This window comes from Protopterus annectens, chromosome 6.part0 (assembly GCF_019279795.1).
Source record: "Protopterus annectens isolate FY-2018-M chromosome 6.part0, PAN1.0, whole genome shotgun sequence".
Taxonomy (NCBI): Eukaryota; Metazoa; Chordata; order Ceratodontiformes; family Protopteridae; genus Protopterus; species Protopterus annectens.
The window spans coordinates 972,487,927-972,506,785 of record NC_056737.1 but is presented as its reverse complement, the minus strand read 5'-3'; the positions used below and the strand labels follow the sequence as shown (position 1 = coordinate 972,506,785).

Genomic DNA, 18,859 nt, shown 5'->3' with positions numbered 1-18,859 from the left:
TGGTTCATGTTTATCAAATGATATATAAAAATCAGTGTATACCAAGGTTATATATTCCTTATTCTGAAGGAGGTATTGCCTTCCTCAGAATCAATTACATGTATAAATCTGCAATCATAGGACTGCATACATATATGCTGACTTCACCAGAACAAGCATAATGAAACTTTTAAAACATGAGGAGAACAAGTCTAAGATGACTTCTCTGCTTGGTTTAGCAGAAGTATATCAGTGTCGACCAGGAATGGAAATCAAATCAGAAGTAGACAAAAATCAGGCAGCAACTAAATGTGACAAAAAACAAAAGAAGAAATGTAAGGAGAAGGATCAGATGAGAAGGCAAGAAATGTGGAAAATGCATCAATATAGTTGCAAATTTCAGAAAACTCCTGAAACAACCTCATTTTGATCAGGATCTGACACAGAAATGGTTAAGGAGGGGTAAATTTAAACCAGAGATGAAAGGTTAATATTGGCGGCCCAGGATAGTGGACTACTTACCCATTGGTTTACAAAGTCCATCAAGTGTGTGGGAGAAACAGATAAATGCAGGTTTTGTAAAACACATCTGGAAACAGCCACATATCTTGTTGCTAGGTGTGATACACTAATGGCAGAGGGCCTTGATACTGAAAGGCATAATAATCTGGCAAGATTGTTGCATTGGGGATTGTGCAAACATTACAATATTGAAGTAGCTGGGAAGCATTGGAAACATGACTTGTAAAGCATTTACATATAATGATGAAGATTGTATCACGTAGGATCACCCGTTACTAACAATTCAAAAAACAGATGCAAAAAAATCAGATACAGTGGTCCATGAAAGGAAGACAAAAGTGGTATTGATCAGTGAATTTGCTACAACCAGTGATTACAGTGTCTTACTTATAGAGAGACATAAAATACCAGGATATGAAGACAGATACAAGGGCAATGTGGAAGAAGGATAACCAGACAGTTCCAATAGAAGTAGTTACAATGGGGCTCATTAAAAAGAATTTATAGTCATATTTAGATATGCTACATATACATGTAACTCCATATGAATTACAGAAGGAGTCAGTTCTGGGCACATTGTGGGTGCTGGAAAGAGCACTTTTGGCTAACATCAAAGACTGAAACAATAGTGAATCATGAACTTTAATCATACTTTGACTTGGGAATGGGATCCATTCCCATCGTGGTATTAGAAATCCAAAAGATTTGGTGAAATTAAACTGGCACAACCCCCTCTCCAGAGCTCATGTTTATAAATGCCAGCCAGAGTGTCTTGTACTACTCTGAATGGCAATAAAGTTCATTTCTTATTTTCAAAACTGGAAAATCTGGGGATATGTTAGAAAGGTGAGCCCTTCTGTTTGTCAACAGATAGGTAGGTGATCCATATTCACAATGTCAAACCTAAGCATCACCAGTGTCCTTTCGTGGCAGTGAGACCCAGACAACAACAAAAAGATGAACGTAGACTGTTTTCACTTTATCTCTGAATTTGTCTGATCTCAGACTTGGTACATATATGAGTGTACTTTAAATAATCTACATGACCAAATATTGATGTCATTAATATCAACACACAAAAAAAAAATAAAAAAAAATGTTTGCATGTCATTACGTATGCTCTGAGACATAATCTCGGAGTCTATAAGAATAAAATAGTGTTTTTTGCAGATGGTAAGTCCCCCTGCAGCCCCCATGTGGGGGGCTGCTTCCCCACACCCCCTGCTAATTATGTATTCTAACTTTGAGTTCACCCACGCTTCTGGAAAGGGGAACATTCCCCACCCCCACTAATGTAGGGATCTTGCACAATTAAAAAACCTAATGAAAAATCATTAATGACTACTAGAAACTCAAGAATAAAAAGATATTATAAGTTTGAAAATCCTTTTATTTTTCACTAAATAAATGCTTCAGTTTCACAACGTGTAAAACTTCCTCAGATCTTGCACAATTGTCAACCATTTGTTTTGTTGACTTTAATGTTAGTCAACTACATTAAGAGATCCAATATATACATAAATATACATATATGGTAGACAGACAAGTTGTCGAATGGTGACTTGTCAAAAATCAGCTTCTTGAACATGCCAGCTTTGCTGTTATGTGAGATTATGGCACAGTGGGGATATGGGAATTTGCCTTTTCCCCACAGTAGTACAAACTCAGAGTGGGTACATATGATTAGCTCCCCTGGAAAAAAATTAAACAGTTTACTGTTTTTTTGTTTGTTTGTTTATTTATTTTATTTTTGTAATGCTGAATTTTGAGAAGTTACTTACATACATACAAATATTTAAAGCACAGGCATTAATACCCTTCTAGCCTGCCAATATACCAAAACAGTTGTTCCTATAATAAGTGTCCAGGCTGTTCTTAAAACATCAAAGCTAGTACTTGCTTTAATGTAATTTGGTAGTCTGTTCCATGCAACAGCTACTCTCTCAGAGAACTAATTATTACACATCTTATTCCTATAGACTCTTCTACATAGGTTGTCTGACAATTCCCTACTACATTTTGATAAACCCAAACATTCCCAGTGGAAGTTGTCTTTAAATGCCCTGTTACACCTGAATTAGGTCTCCTCTCAAAAATCTATAAGATACTGTAAAAGTTCAGATATTTTAGTCTTTCATAATAACTTAAATTTTCACATCCGTGGATGCCTTTGGTATATTTATGCCATACATTTTCCAGTATACTCATGCTTGTTTTCTTATAAAGTTCCCATATTGTTATTCCATACTCAGGTTTGGGTCTAATGCAACTAACAAACAATGACTTCATTACTTCTGATTTCCTAGACTTTATAAATCTTTTTGTACAACCTATAGTTCTCTAACTATTATTAACCAATTGTTTGATATGATTGGAAAAAACTCAAAGCTGGATCTACCCATATACCCAGTGTGACACCTGTGCACTGGCCCAGCAATCAAGGAGCCTTAGTCTTCACCACTAACACAAGTGAGGGGCATCCATATAGGGGAAGGATAATAAATACACACACAGTAAAGTACAATTTCCCTTAAGAGCACACAGAGATCACAGTCAGTCTGGGGCTGGTTTCTCCCTTTCTCTCCAGGTCTTCAATAAGACTCCCCACTGGCACAGCTATATCGTCCAGATCTCAGCCTAGTGGGCAAGCTAAAACCTCCAGCAACCTCTCTGTCCAACCAGTGCTTCGTGTCCCTGCCCAAGTAGCTGACACACTCACACTTTGAGATAAGTCATATACAGTCATACAGACACTCATGGGAAAGGCTGGCACAGGTTCTCCAGCTGTGCCCCTTTTACCCAGACTATATGGTAGTATCACTTGCCACCACCCACTAATATTTATCAGCTACTAAAAGGCCCTTATGAAAGAGTGTCTAATTATACTGTGTAATATTATTATCCAAATGGTAAATGTGACTGAACAGCAAGGTTATTGGAGTGGCTTTGTACAATATCACTAAATACATGCAATGTACTCTTAGAGCTTAAATTATCTCTACACAAAACAGCCACAGTTGAAAGGCTTAAAAATATTTAATAATAAATAATAAAAAAACACAAGACAATACTTCTTACTACACAGTGCTAGTCAAGAGTTCAGAGATCACAGAGAAATACTTAAAATAATACAGTAGAAAAGTACTGACATCAATACAGAAAAAAGACTAATCTAATCTTTCTAGTTACTAGTTATATCTAAGAGAAAACACAGTTCTAAAATAAACTTACATACAGAACACAGGCAGAGTGCTGGTGAGTTGGATGTTCTCAAGACAAATGCTCCATGCTCTCATTCTTTCCATCCTTAAATTGATAACACAGTACCACTGATTCATTTTAGATTACATCATTTCTTTCTGGTTCCCAGGCTAACAGAAACTCAGAGGTTAATAGCTATTTTGATCTTGCAGCTGGTCAGAAAGCCAGAGCAATAAAATAAATTATACATGTAAATTCTAGTTATTAACTTTGGGCTCAAAACAATAGACAGAATGTCTCCCTCTAGACATCTCGGCTCCGAGTTTTAGATCAAAGAATTTCACAATGCTTGACTTATCAGCTTTCCTACAGCAGAGTGCACTGTTGTTGCATTTTTTTCAGTTCAACATCTAATACAGTCTTTTCACATTTCAGAGAACAAGCCTGTGACTTACATTAATATTTACAAATGACAGAATTATCTACAAAATTCTATCTAGCTAGGCTGGCAGCCTTCACCTATCTTCTCACCCAGGTCTTTAAAAGAATCTACAGTTTCAATCACTGTGTGCTGTAGTAAATATTCACCTTTCAATTCATGTCTCCTAAATTTCATATGCTTAGTTTTTGATGCATTTATCAGCATATTATTTTCCTGTGCCCAAATGGTCAATTTAGTCAAGGTCTTTTATAGTCATGCCCTATATGTTACACATGTAATCAGTTTACCCAATTTCAAGTCATCTGCATACAGACTGTAGAACATCTCAGATGAAAAAGATAGATTTGAAAGATACAGTCTGTAAGTATGGGCCTTGGACAGAGCCCTGTGGGACACTGTGACTGTAACCAAGAATTTCACCTGTCTAATTGCTGTATGATACTTGTCATGTCCTACTTATAAGCCATGTAGCTATCAATCTTTTAAAGAGTACATAAAGACCCAGTTGCTCTAATTTATTGATCAGTGGTTTATCTATAACCCTATCAAATGCTGAAGTTAAATCGATACAAATTACATCACAGCACAAATTTGCATTCATAGCTGCTATTATATTGTTATAGAACATTACGTTACAAGTAGTAGGAGATCTATTTTCAATATATGCATGCTGATATATGATTTCAATTCCCAAGTTTTTCAATTCTGACAATAACTTATCCAATATTACCTTCTCCATTATTTTTTCCACAACATGAAAGTAGACTTAAGGATCTGTATGACTCTGCGTTTGTCCTACTCCCTTTTCCCTTAAAGACAGGATTAATAAGTGCATGTCTCCAATCCTGAGGACCATATTTATACAACCTGGTAAATAATAGATATAATGGTACTGTAATTTCTTGCTGAAGAGTTCTCAGGTTATTACTAATTCTATCTTCTCCCTGTGCTTTTTTGGATCCAGTTTGCATAGTTCTTTTTCAATATAAACTAATCTGATTTCAGTATCTGAGGTTATCTGGATGTCACTAGGACAGCATATCACCCCCTTTGTGGATCCAAATGGTTTTGCATAAGATTTTGTAAATATATTTATAATCTGTTGCGTTTGAGAATAAATTTTGGAATCTACATACAGCTTATCAGTTTGTATGCCTTTCCTTACATATCTATAAAAAGTTTCCTAGTATGCTCAATATCTTCATATAATTTTTCTTTAAATGTTTCATGATCTTGTCTCACACTATGCTTAATATGTTTGTCCAGCTTGTTTATTTCAGTTTTCAAAGTTGTAATTCAACCTGCTTTCCATTTCTTATATTTTTGTCTCTCACCTTAATCAAGTATCTTGTTCTTATGGAAATATATCCTCCTGACATTGTGTGCCTAGATCCTGATGTTAATTTTTTTAATTATTTTTTGCATTCAAACAATTTCTCTTTCAAAACTTTTCACATTCTTGCTGCACTTTTTCCACTAAACACATCACTCAGTTAGTTTTACATAGTGACTCTCTTCCTTTCACGTAATCTGTTACTAATCTGTGCTTTGGTTTAGATTTCAGTTTAGCAGAATTATCTAGCAACAAATTAACCTTAATAACCCTATGATCACTGCACATCAAAGGTGGTAAAACTTGACTTGAAGGAACAGTAATTTCTTTAGGAACACAAGCAATGTCTAGTATGTTCCGTACCCTGGCAGGTTTTTTTTTACATTATTTAGCACTTGTTGTTTCTGAACATATGTTGTGAATCATTTCTTTACTAATGTTGTTGAATCACTATTATTCCAGTCTGTTTCTTGTAAATTTAAGTCCCTCGCCACTGTTTTTCTTCCCTCCTGTGTTTCATGTAAGAAATGTATGAACTCCTCTAAGCCATCAGCACTTGACTATGGTTATCTATACATTCCAACAATAGCTATATGTTCCAGGGTGGTCTTTATTGTCAGAGTTACACCATCTATTGTATTGGGATTATCACTGAACATGTAATAGTCACAGGTCTCATAACTATCTTTAATCCCTATCTTAACACCTCCACCCATACCTCTCAACTTGGAAACATGAAAAATCTGGACAAAGGTCCATGAAAATCTGGCCAAAAATGTGTGCGCTGATTAACATAAAATTTGCATATATAATTATGTAACCCCTACCACTCTGATGGAATTGTGGGATGCCAACTTTTAAATGCAAACTGAAGAACAGACAAAATATGATCATGAAACACAAAATAATCAGAATAGTGTTTTATTTATATTAATATTTGAACTTGTGTCAAACTTTGAACTTGTGCAAACCGCAAAGCTAAAATACAATTTTATTTTATAAAAATAAAATTAACTGCTTCAGCCTTCTACAGCCACAAAATAAATGAGCTGGATTTAGACAGAGGAAATCAGCAGATAGATTTACAGACTGAGTGCTTTTTGGCAAATGCAATCAGTACTTTCAATGGAGAGAAGTGTAGGAATCCATTGAATTCAAATATAACTAATACCTCAGAATATATGGATTTAGCTAACACTAGGAATACATTAAATTTAATTTTTACAAAGATTATCATTATGAAACAATATTTTCAATGGAAAATATTTAAGCAATCTATTGCAGAACTATCCATACAAAACATTACCTTTGACACACTTACATGTAGGCTCCTGTACTAACATTGCCTTTACCTATTTTTTAAAAATCATATTATTCTCACTTTGTCTAATTTTCTGAGATACATTTCTAAAAGATTCAGGGACAGTTTTAGAAAATGTTTTTTCATTAGTGGTAAAGATTAAAGGGAGGTCTCAGTGGTTTAGTTTCCATGTTGTCTCTAAATGAATAGGCGGTAAATTTAAATATAAGCTTACTTTGCAAAGATGCACAGCAACTCTCATATAAAATATAAAAGTCAGACATTTCCACAAAAATGTCTCCTGTAGTAAATGGTAAGCATTTTTTAAATGTGTAGCAGTGATGTTCACTGAGAAGGGAAAAGATGATTAACCTTAGTATTTTGTTTTTGGTATATGGGTTTTGTGGCAAAAGCAGGGCATTTAATGGTAGGCAATATTCTAATCTTAGCAAAAGAATATTATAGTTTCTTAGGACCATCAAATGTCATTCTCCATGGCCTACTGAACAGTGACATAGCTAGAATTTGTGCCACCTGAGGCTGTATTTGAGTTGGCTGCCCCTCCCCCCTCACAAAATCATGGTGAAATGGGATCCCTCCATACACAGCCCTCCCCCCTGCAGCCATTCCAGTGTCCCATTACTTAGCTATTTCTCCCCATTTACCATAAATACTGTAATATGCATACTGCTTTATGATTTACTTCTACAATGATTGTTGGAGTTCATTTAAAACTTTTATTCTACATTTCATAGCAGAAACACTAATAGACATCTGCTAAGCAAAGCAATACAGTCTCACAATAAAAACAGACTTAGCATTAAAACGTCTCTGGCCTTGAACCTCACATTCATTGAAACAGCATGGAAAAACACTTTGAAAGAAAATCCATCTGGCCAGTGGCAGATAAAGTTTATCTTTGGGCTGTTTTCAAATCATATGCCCCTTGCACACATATCTAGGACAAAGCAAACATACATGTGTTCTTTGATTCACCTTCCTGATTGTATTAAATTATATTCCTTGTATAACACAGCATACCTCATAAACAAGGACATGGGCAATTTACAAGCACTTGACCCCACTCAGTTCAGATTCGTCAAGGGCAGATCTTGCCTGTTGAACTGGGTTGACTTTTTTGAGATTGTCACCAAGGCACTGGATGAGGGAAAGTCAGTACCTGCAGCTTACCTTGACTTGGCTAAAGCCTTTGACACAAGCCCCCCACTCGAGCATCATCTAAAAGCTAACACAACTTGGAGTAAATCCTTATCTCATCAGGTGTGTAGCTAACTGGCTCACTGATAGGATCCACAAGGTCAAAATAGGTGCCACCACCTCCAACAGCAGACCTGTCACTAGTGGTGTCCCCCAGGGATCTGTCCTGGGGCCCCTATTGTTTGGCATCTACTTCTCAGAGGTCCAGGCAAAGACAAAAGGCCTGCAGCTGACCAAGTTTGCAGACAACTGTAAGTTGGACCCAAATGATGTTAACATACTTCAAGAGGGTCTCAGAGTAGCAAATGACTGGTGCCAAAAATCATGGCCTTAACTTAAATGCAAAAAAATGTATTATCATACCATTTGGCAAAAACAAGGACCCTACTGATTACCACATTAACCGCAACCCCCTAAGCACACAACCTATACTGAGAGATCTGGGTACACAAGTTGACAACAAGCTCACATTTGACCATCATGTAGTGGCAGTGGTCAGAAAAGCCTTATACTTGGTTCATCTCATAAGTAAAAGGATTGCATCAAGAAAAAAGGAGGTTATTACCTCTCTGTACTCCTTCCTCATTAGGCCAGTAATTGAGTACAATGCCCTGTTTGGTATGTACCTCTCCAAACACCTGCACCAACCTCACAAAGAGAATCCATGGCCTCCAACACCTGTCCTATGTGGACAGGCACAAATCACTATCACTCTACAATGTATCATACAGATTGCTCACAGGTGATCTGTGTCTCACCTACAAGGGAATCTCATACCCTGCTCTACTAGAGATGCTCCATATCCATAGGTCTAACTCCTCCTGTAGTACCTGATTGAAAGGCTTAAATCTAACATGTGACATTAACAAAACCTGCTGGAGAGACAGGTTTGTCTCCCAGAGGCTGCCCTTTCTCTGGAATAGACTCCCCATGCACATCAAAGCAAGTACGTCATTGACCCTCTTTAAGCGCTACCTTGATGAGTGGATGGGTAACCACAAATTTACCCCAGGGGTTCAACCTGTGTCCCTCACTAACAGGGGCGACAGATGCTGATTGATGTTTCTTTTTTTGGAGATAAACTCTTTGCTAGGCTTGTAAGGGCCCCACAGCCATTAGCATAGTAATCCCCTATGATCCAAGGATTCTATGACCAAAAGTATGAGCCAAACATTTCAGACATTCTGTGAAAATTTGGTCAGTTGAGAGTTATGGACTTAACTCCTTGAATCACAAGTGGTGGTATGGGTAGAGAATTCAGGCTCTTGTTTCTTGTACCTAAGGTGCAGGGTGTGAGCCTGAGTAACCCTAACTACCAGATATACCTACCTGTACACACAGATACAAACACACACACACACATACACGCACACACACACACACACACACACACACACACACACACACACACACACACACACACACACACACAAAACTTGGCAGCAATCACACAGAAAACTAGGCAGCAATCACACATACACACACACACACACACACACACACACACACACACACACACACACACACACACACACACACACAAAACTTGGCAGCAATCACACAGAAAACTAGGCAGCAATCACACACACACACACACACACGCGCACACACACACACACACACACACATACACACACACACAAAACTTGGCAGCAATCACACAGAAAACTAGGCAGCAATCACACACACACACACACACACACACACACACACACACACACACACACACACACACACACACACACAGAACAACCATTACTTTCTTCAGCTATCAAAGTCTTGAGCAGGATCTATTCAGACTCCACATCCTAATCTCCACCTGTACACAGAAAGTACAGTTTTGTACCTACCATAAATGTAGATATTCGAGTGCTAATACAGCTGCAGTAATCACAGATGGGTTTTCTGCCGTCAGGCGGTCCCTCGGTCGGCCGAATTCCAAAGTCTTGGTCCGGCGTCGGTTGTAGTCGCTTTCTCTTCTGATGTCAGTGAGGCCAGAGTATATAAGACACAGCCGACGCCATGTTCTTCAGTCTTTCTTGCCCCAGATGTCAGGTGCCCCCAGAAGGAAGGCAATACATAAATAATGCATATATGCATATACAAGCAATGTAAAATAAACCAAAATCAGTGGTTGCAAGCAAATAAAACATAGCAGGATAACCCAGTCAGGTAGTATGAAGAGGTTGTTAGGCCCCATGCCTTTACCAAGTGGGGAAGGAGGGAGGGAAACCTGTACTGCAGCTGTATTAGCACTTGAACATCTACATTTATGGTAGGTACAAAACTGTACTATGTTCATCGTGCATACAGCTGCAGTAATCACAGATGGGTAGAGTCCCAAAGCTATGCACAGGGTGGTAGGTACTAGGAGGAACTGGGTTGAGCCAGAATGCCCTGCAAATCAGCAGTGGCAAAGCCTGCTCTTGTTCTGGAATATAAAGGCAGGTGGTAGTGTTTTGTGAAGGTATGTACAGAACTCCAAGTGGCTGCCTCCAAAATATCTTTGGTAGGAACTCCTCTGAGGAAGGCTGTAGAGGTAGCTGTGGCCCTGGTGGAGTGTGATCTGATACCTGTAGGAACAGATTTCCCATGATAGGAATAACAAAACCGTATGCAGTGGCCTATCCACTTTGAAATAGTCTGTTTTGTAACTGGCTTCCCTTGAGCCCCTACAGCATAGGACACAAAGAGTTGTTCTGATTTCCTGAAGGACTTTGTTCTGTCCAAATAATAACGTAGCTGCCTATGGATGTCTAAAGAGTGTAGCAGCCTTTCCCCTTTGTTTTGAGGATTGGGGTAAAAGGTAGGTAGGTGTATGGCTTGATTTAAAGCTACCCTGGATACCACTTTAGGCATAAATGATGGGTTGGTACGAAGGGAAACCCTGTCCTGATGGAAAATGAGAAAGGGCTGCACCGCCATGAGGGCCTGTAGTTCAGAAACCCTACGAGCTGAAGTGATAGCCAGAAGGAATGCTGTTTTCCTGGACAAATATTGCAAATCTGTTGAGGCAGCTGGTTCAAAAGGAGGCAATGTTAATTTTTCTAGTATGTAATTAAGATCCCAGGCTGGTATTGGCTGCTTCCTTGGTGGTCTTATATTCTTAGCCCCTCTGAGTAACTGTCGTAAGAGTGGGTGAGAAAATAAAGGAGGATCTGTGTTGAATTCTGCAGAAATGGCTGAGGCATGGATTTTTATGGAAGAAAATGAAAGTCCACTGTTCAGCAGCTCAGCTAGATACTGTAGTACCTGAGGCAAGTTCAGTTTTCTAGGGTCCTGGCCTCTTTTCTCATTCCATGAGCAAAACCGCTTCCATTTTGCGGAGTAAGCTTTTCTAGTAGATGGCCTTCTGGCCTCCAAAATGACATCCTGCACCTCCTTGGAGAGTAGGGTCTGTTGTGGTGTTAAGGAATTTTCCATGCAGCGAGATTGAGTGTTTTCAGCTGACTGTGAAGAGTTTTGTAGCTGTACTGAGTCAGCAGAAGAGGCATTAGAGGCAGGGACCAGGGAGGAGTATGTGTTAGGCTCCTCAGGAGTGGGTACCAGTGTTGCCTTGGCCAATCTGGAGCAATCAGTATCATCTTCGGTTTGTCTGTTCTTGCTTTCAAAAGCACCTTGGGCAGAAGAGGCAGAGGTGGGAATGCGTAAACTGTCCATGCTGTCCAACTGAATGAGAGGGCGTCCACTCTCCAGGCCTTTGGATGAAAGGTCCTCGAGCAAAACTTTTCCAATTGATGATTCCTGTGGGAGGCAAAAAGATCTATGTTTGGCCTCCCCCACGCTTGGATTATTTCTGTAAACACCTGAGGATGTAACTTCCATTCGTGTAGATCTGTCATATTTCTGCTTAGATTGTCTGCCAGTGTGTTTTCCAATCCTGGCAAGTACTGTGCTTGAAGTTCGATTTGCCTTTCCAGAGCCAAGTTCCAAAGAGTCATGGCTAGTCTGCACAAGGGGTATGAATGTGTTCCTCCTTGTTTGTTTATGTACCACATTACTGTGGTGTTGTCTGTTCTTATCAGTAATTGTCCTGGATGCAGGAAGTCCTTGAAAGCTGTAATTGCATTTATTACTGCTAGCATTTCTTTTTGATTGATGTGAAGGTGCTTTTCCTTTTGGGACCATTTGCCCTGAATGCACCTGTCCGTCATGTGCGCCCCCCAGGCGTAATCTGAGGCGTCTGTGGTGATGACTTGCTTTGCTTGAGGCTTGCAGAATGGGAGGCCTGTGTTTGCTTGACATGCTTGGGCCCACCATAGAAATTCCTTTTGCAAACATGGAATTATTGGTAATATTGTTTCCAAACTGTGACTGTGTTGAGACCATAGGTTTTTTAGGTACCATTGAAGTTTCCTCATATGCAGCTTTGCACGTGGGATTAAAAGAATGCAAGATGCCATGAATCCCAGAGCCTGCAGGATTTTCCTTGCAGTAAGCCTGGTACTTTTTGCTAGTATTTTGAAGTACTGAGATAGTTGCCCCTGTTTTTCTGGCGTAAGGTAGGCCATCTGGGTGTTTGTGTCCAAGTTGGCACCCAGGAAAGTTATTTTCTGAGATGGTGTTAGCCTTGATTTCTCTTTGTTGATTGTATATCCCAGTAAGCAGTAATCGTGTCACATATGTCAAATGTTCCAGAAGTATGTGCTTGCTGTCCGCTTGGATCAGGCAGTCGTCCAGATAAGGGTAAATTTGTATCCCTTGAAGTCTTCAGTAGGCAATCACTGATGCCAGGCACTTTGTGAATACTCTGGGTGCAGTAGATAAGCCAAAGGGCAATGCAGAGAATTGATAGTGGATTGAACCTGCAAGAAATCTGAGGTATCTTCTGCAGCTTTGTCTGATTGGGACATGCAGGTATGCCTCCTTGAGGTCCAATGTTACCAGCCAAAACTCCTTGCCCAGCATGGGAAGAAGCTGCTGTAATGTGAGCATCTTGAACTTTGGTACGAGTAGAAATGTGTTTAGGTTCATAGGTTCATAGGTTCATACTAGGCTATCTGCCCAAGGGCATTTATAAGCCTAGCCTATAGTTATTTGGCTTTCGCCACCCCTTTAGTTTGAATAAAACTATGCCTATTATTTTGCTGTGCCTCTGTCAAGCAGTGACACTGAAGTAATCCCTGGGGTATATCTGCGATCCCCCATCCATTGGTCAAGATTCCTCTTGAACAAGGCCAGCGAGGTGCTCTGCCTCACATGTACCGGGATTTTGTTCCACAGCATAGGGAGTCTCTGGGTGATGAATCTGTCCCTCCAGCATGTTCTATTAATAACCGTGTCAAGGTTTAAGTCTCCCGCCCTTGTGGTTCTGAGGGATCTAGATTTTTTGAGGTGAAGCATATTCATCAAATCAGGGTTTGACATGGACTTATATGTCAGGCACAGGTCACCTCTGAGCAAGCGGTATGAGACTGAATAGAGCTGGAGTTCTTTCAGTCGGGCAGCATAAGACATATTTTTGAGACCCTTTATCCTTTTGGTGAGGAACTTTTGGGGCCTTTCCAGCTGCTGCAGGTGTCTGGTCAGATACATTCCGAATGGGGCATTGTACTCAATCATAGGTCTAATGAGTGATGAGTACAGGGGCGATGACCTCCCTTGATCTAGATGTGAATCCCTTCATGATCAGGTGGGCAATGTAGAAGGTTTTCCTAACTACTTTAGCAACATGAGTGTCAAACGAAAGGCTACTGTCAACCTGGGTCCCCAGATCCCTGATGACTTCTTCTGTGCTCAGTGGATTGCCACCTATATGGTAGCTAGGGGTAACCTTGTTTTTCCCGAAGGGTATGACTATGCATTTCTTGGCATTTAACTTTAGGCCATAGCTCTGGCACTAGTTATCCGTTTCTGTGAGGCCCTTCTGAAGGATATCTGTGTCAGATGTGTTTTCGACTATGGCGCCCAGTTTGCAGTCATCTGCAAACTTTGTCAGCCATAACCCTCCTGTGTTTGCTTGTACTTCAGAAAAGTAGATGCCGAACAAGAGTGGACCCAGGACTGAGCCCTGTGGGACACCACTTGTGACAGGATGGATAAGTCCAAAATGGGTCTCCAGTCGGTTCCTTTCCTTGATACCAGGAAAAGTCTTGAATAAAAACCTTGACCTTGTTGTTGAGTAGGTACCTCTTGAATAGCTCTCATGCTGATGAGCTTTGAAATTTGCAGTTGTGCCTCTGCCCTTTGATTTTGTGGCAGGTTTGGCATGCCTCTCATTTTTGGAAGAGTGTGAAATTGAAATTTGTAGCCTCTGTTTATAATGTCCAGGATCCATTTGTCTGTTGTGACAATATGCCAATTGCTTGCAAATAATGCTAGTTTCCCTCCCAAAGGTGCTGCCAGCTGAGACATGCTTGGCATGGAAATGAGGGAGTCATTGGGTTTGCTTCCTGTATTGTTGAGCACTGTCTTCGCCACCTCTTGGTGCTGGAGTTTGCCATTGTCGGCCTCTATATGATCCTTGTGATTGCCCTCTGCCCCTTGTGCGTCTGTATCTACCTCTTTGGGGCTTGTCAGTGGCTGGAAAGGACCAGTTTTTTGAAGGCCAATTTCTGCTAAAACGTGGTGGTTGGACCTGTAAGAAAGCTTTGACAGTTTGCATAGATTTGGCTTTTTCTTCCATTTTCCGTAGTATCTCCTCAGCATTAGTACCAAACAGCACATCCTTTTGTAAAGGAGCATCTAGAAGTTTAGCTTTCACATGATCAGGCAAATTTTGTTCCCTAAGCCAGGCATGTCTGCGAATGACTGATCCTGTAGCAGCCGCTCTACTTGAGGCCTCTAGGGCATCATAACCACATTGTAAGGTGTGTTTACCCACTTGCTCTGCACTATGCATCATATCCTGTAACTCCTTTAAATCTGGTTGTTCAGGTTGAGACATTTTGTTCCTTAATTGAGATAACAGGAACTGTTGATATTTAAGCATATGAAACTGACAATTTAAGGCCCTCATGGCTAGGGTGGCCGAGGTATATGCCTTTTTACCCCACCTTTCTAAAGATCTTGATTCCCTTTCTGCAGGAAGTGGATTCTTGGCAGTGGAGGCCTTCAATCCCTTGGGGCCTTGTGAAATGGTTTCAGGGACAGCATTATGGCTTTTGAAGAGAAATTGGTGAGAGCTGGGTACTCTGTAATACCTATCAGGTTTGACTGGTGCAGGAGGCAGAGAATCTGGGTTAAGACAAGCCTCCGAATAGACATCATCCAGTATGTCCAAAACAGGGGGCATAGCCAGAGGTCTGTGTTGAGGTAACAAAAGAAATTCCGTAAGTCTTTTCTTGGAATCTGAAAAGTCTTGGCCTTCCCAATGGAAGTGTTCCCTCAAGGTGTGCAAGGTTTCCCCAAAGGAAAAGCCTCAGGAGGGTATACAGAAGGAATGGACTGTTCTGCATCTGAATCCTCAAAAGGAGAGAAATAGTGTTCCTCTGCATCAGAATGTTCTGATAAAATGGATCCCTGATCCGAAGAGGGAGAATCTTCCTCCACTCTGGGTCTCTTGTCTGGAGGGGGTTGAGAACCTCTGATAAGAGTAATTAAATCCTCAGCCATTTTAAGCATCTGTTTTTTAGGCATGGGACCAGGAGATGGGCCCTGTGCAACAGGCCTTGTGCGATGCCTGGCTGCTTTGGATTTAGTAAAGGCCTTTAGTTGTAGTCTGGGAAAGGGCCGAGGTCCCAGTGGTCTCGGGTACAGAGGACACCGCCAAAGGAGTGTCGTCGGTAGTCAGGGACTGCAAAGGCGTCTCGCTGAGAACCGCACCACGTGTATCCTGTTTTGGCGTGGTGTTGGCGGGGACCGTGGGCCTCGCGTGTCGGTCCTTTTCCTTGCATTTTTTGGACAAAACGGTAGTCGGAGTGTCCGACGACATTTTATAATCAAAAGCTTTACCAAAGTAGTGCTGGGTGAACTCCGCCTGACGCTTAATAGTGCGTTTATTGAAGGTAGTGCAAAAGCGACAGCCCGAGACGTCGTGGTCTGGGCCCAAACAAGGTATGCAGAGGGAATGGAAATCCTTATGCGGTATTTGCTTCCCACAAGAAATACAATTATTAACTTTTTCTGACATCGGTCTGAGGCAAGAAAAGTTTCCCCAATGGGGTACTTAGCTTTAATGAAGACTTCGGTTCCAAAATTTTCGTAATTCAGGAGCTGGCCGACCGGCACTTGCGAACTGCTTCTGCTTCGGGCACCGCGTGGCAAAAAAGACTGAAGAACATGGCGTCGGCTGTGTCTTATATACTCTGGCCTCACTGACGTCAGAAGAGAAAGCGACTACAACCGACGCCGGACCAAGACTTTGGAATTCGGCCGACCGAGGGACCGCCTAACGGCAGAAAACCCATCTGTGATTACTGCAGCTGTATGCACGATGAACATCAAGCTGCTATAGACACTGCATTAACTCAGCCTACATGTTTAGGTTTCCTGGCCTGTCCAGTTGCTCCTCTGATAATCTAACCTAACAAACCAGCAACAGCTGACAACTCAGCTTCTCTACTGACCAAATGTCTAGCCACTGCACTGCCACTGTGATCTGCCAGAAAGTACAATTTCAGGAGAAACAGAGTGCAAAGCCAGGAGCTTAACATCTTATAAATAAACAAGCTGTGGCACTGAAATAATGTACTGCAACCTGATCATTTCTATCCACCTTAGTATGCTGCATGCACCACACTAGCACTGGTTAAATGAAAAGGAAATGTCTGTTTCATACTAAAACAGTTGTTTGCCACATGTTGTTAAATGAATTAGACTAGACTAGTGTGAGGCTCTGAGCTATTTTACCTATGGATGATGAATTATCTAGTAGTAGTCCCTTTTTTCCCCTTTTTTTCCTTACCTGGAGGAGCCGGGGGAAGAACTGGAAGAAGTAGTCAAGATACATTTTTTTAATTTCTTCTCTACAGTGTGCTGTGCACTACCTGATTAAGAAGAGAAGAGATTCAAGAGAAGACTTAAACCCCTGGACTGGTCCAACTCTGCAGCTCTCGACTGATGCATTTAAATTAAGTAGTAACAAATGGCTCAGTAGTTGCTGTAATTAATTTAAAACAAAAACAGCTGCCTGCTCAAGACTCAAGATGAGATGGTTGTCCTCTCTATCTCTCCATTTGTTGACTCTGATGTGCTGACTGCTGCAAACATGTTACCTTACATTAAAAGGTAAACAGAGAGAGTACACACCACCTCGAGCCCTCAGCCGAATTCTGACAGGCTGGCTGTCTGCTTCGCAAAGCTGACATCATCGCACATGCCCTGAACGTGATGATGTCAGGAACAAATTTGTCCCCCAAAAAAACCCCTGGAAATTTGGAAATTAAAGGGGCCACTCAGGAATTCATGGCACCCCAATATTTTGCCCTCAAAGCTGGTATTTACTGAGGAATTTGGTATGGTTGAGAGGTATGCCTCCACTAATTTTTTGTTAGAATGTCTGTTATAGTAAAATATTTATACCCTGACAGAACTGGTTTCAAGTCATTGTTCTTTAACCATGTTTTACAAACAATAATAGCATCAATTTTGAGGAAACATTGCAAACTTTCCAATAAATAACTATTAATAATGCTGCTAGCATTAACAACCATCAGAGATGCAGCAAGTGTTGCTGTCACTGAACTGTTAAATTTTCAACTTGGCAAAAACCCTGCCTTATGTTTCCAAATATTGCAAAATATATGCTGCAAAAATTTTCTTCCCTGATCTTGACAAGTGCAAGCCATCCTGTCTGAACACACGTGCCCAAAATTAGGCTCAGATGATCTATACATTTCCATTTTTTAAAAGAGGACATTTGATTTGTGAAAAATACATTGTGGCATCTGTACAAGCTATGCTACTAAGAGGGCTATAAGATCCCCTACCACCAGTCAGAGTCCTTGTGGATGAGATTGTTTGCACCAACATGAATAAAAACAGATCTGTACTTCCTTACATTAAGGCATTCAGGCTTGTCTCACATCTTTTATTTTTGCTCCTGGCAAGCATAACACAATTCAATGTCCATTATCTTCTCTGCAAATGTAAGTATCAGTTCCTCTAATACTGGAATCTCAAATTGCAAGAAAATCTTTTCTGAGCAGATTTGAAGAATCTTCAGCTTCTAATACAATAATATCTGCTCTACCAGTTGTTAGAAAGGAATGATCTTTATCACCATGTCTTATTAATCCCACTGTTTTTATTGCTTATTAAATTTGCAAGCATACAATTCTCATCCAGCTGGCTTTGTACAGCCACAGCTTGAGCCTTATTGTCAGCATCGGTCTTCCTCCTCTTTTTTAACGCAGTACTATTCTTCAATCTTTCTTGTCAATTTTGATGTCTTCCTTTTCACCTGTCTATTGCCTCTTTCTTCTACCTTCTCTTTTGGCAAAATGATGCCTTTTCCTGTAGACTGAAGGTTTTCTGATAGAAAAATGTTATCATTCCCTGTAATCTGTGTGTTACATAACAAAGCAGTGTCCTTTTTAGTATGTCTTCTCTTTACAGACATTTATTACTTTCTTTGTCTTCAGTTGTGTTCAACTGTACTTCGTTATGTTGCTTGTGTGTGTTTGTATGTATGTATAGTTTGAGACTTGCCTGCACATCAGGTAATCAGGAAGCTCACATGCAAAAAAAGAAATGTTTCTGTGTTTTGCATTCTTGGCTGTGTCGCTGTTTTCACTTGTGACCATTCAAGGTTTTAGATACTTTGGGTTTTAATACTCACATATTGATTAAACAACATATGATTATTAATACTGGACCTGTCAGCACCTCCCTTGAAGTTAGTGCTCATCAAAAGAGACGACCAGCACAGGCAGAGTGTGTGTGTGTGTGTGTGTGTGTGTGTGTGTGTGTGTGTGTGTGTGTG

General features: G+C 40.5%; 1 protein-coding gene across 1 annotated transcript in view; it reads right to left on the bottom strand.

Annotated features, from left to right (window-relative positions):
- Nucleotides 1–18,859, bottom strand: part of HHIPL1 (HHIP like 1) — a 661,343-nt gene that overhangs the window by 309,236 nt on the left and 333,248 nt on the right. The gene's annotated exons all lie outside the window — the stretch shown is intronic.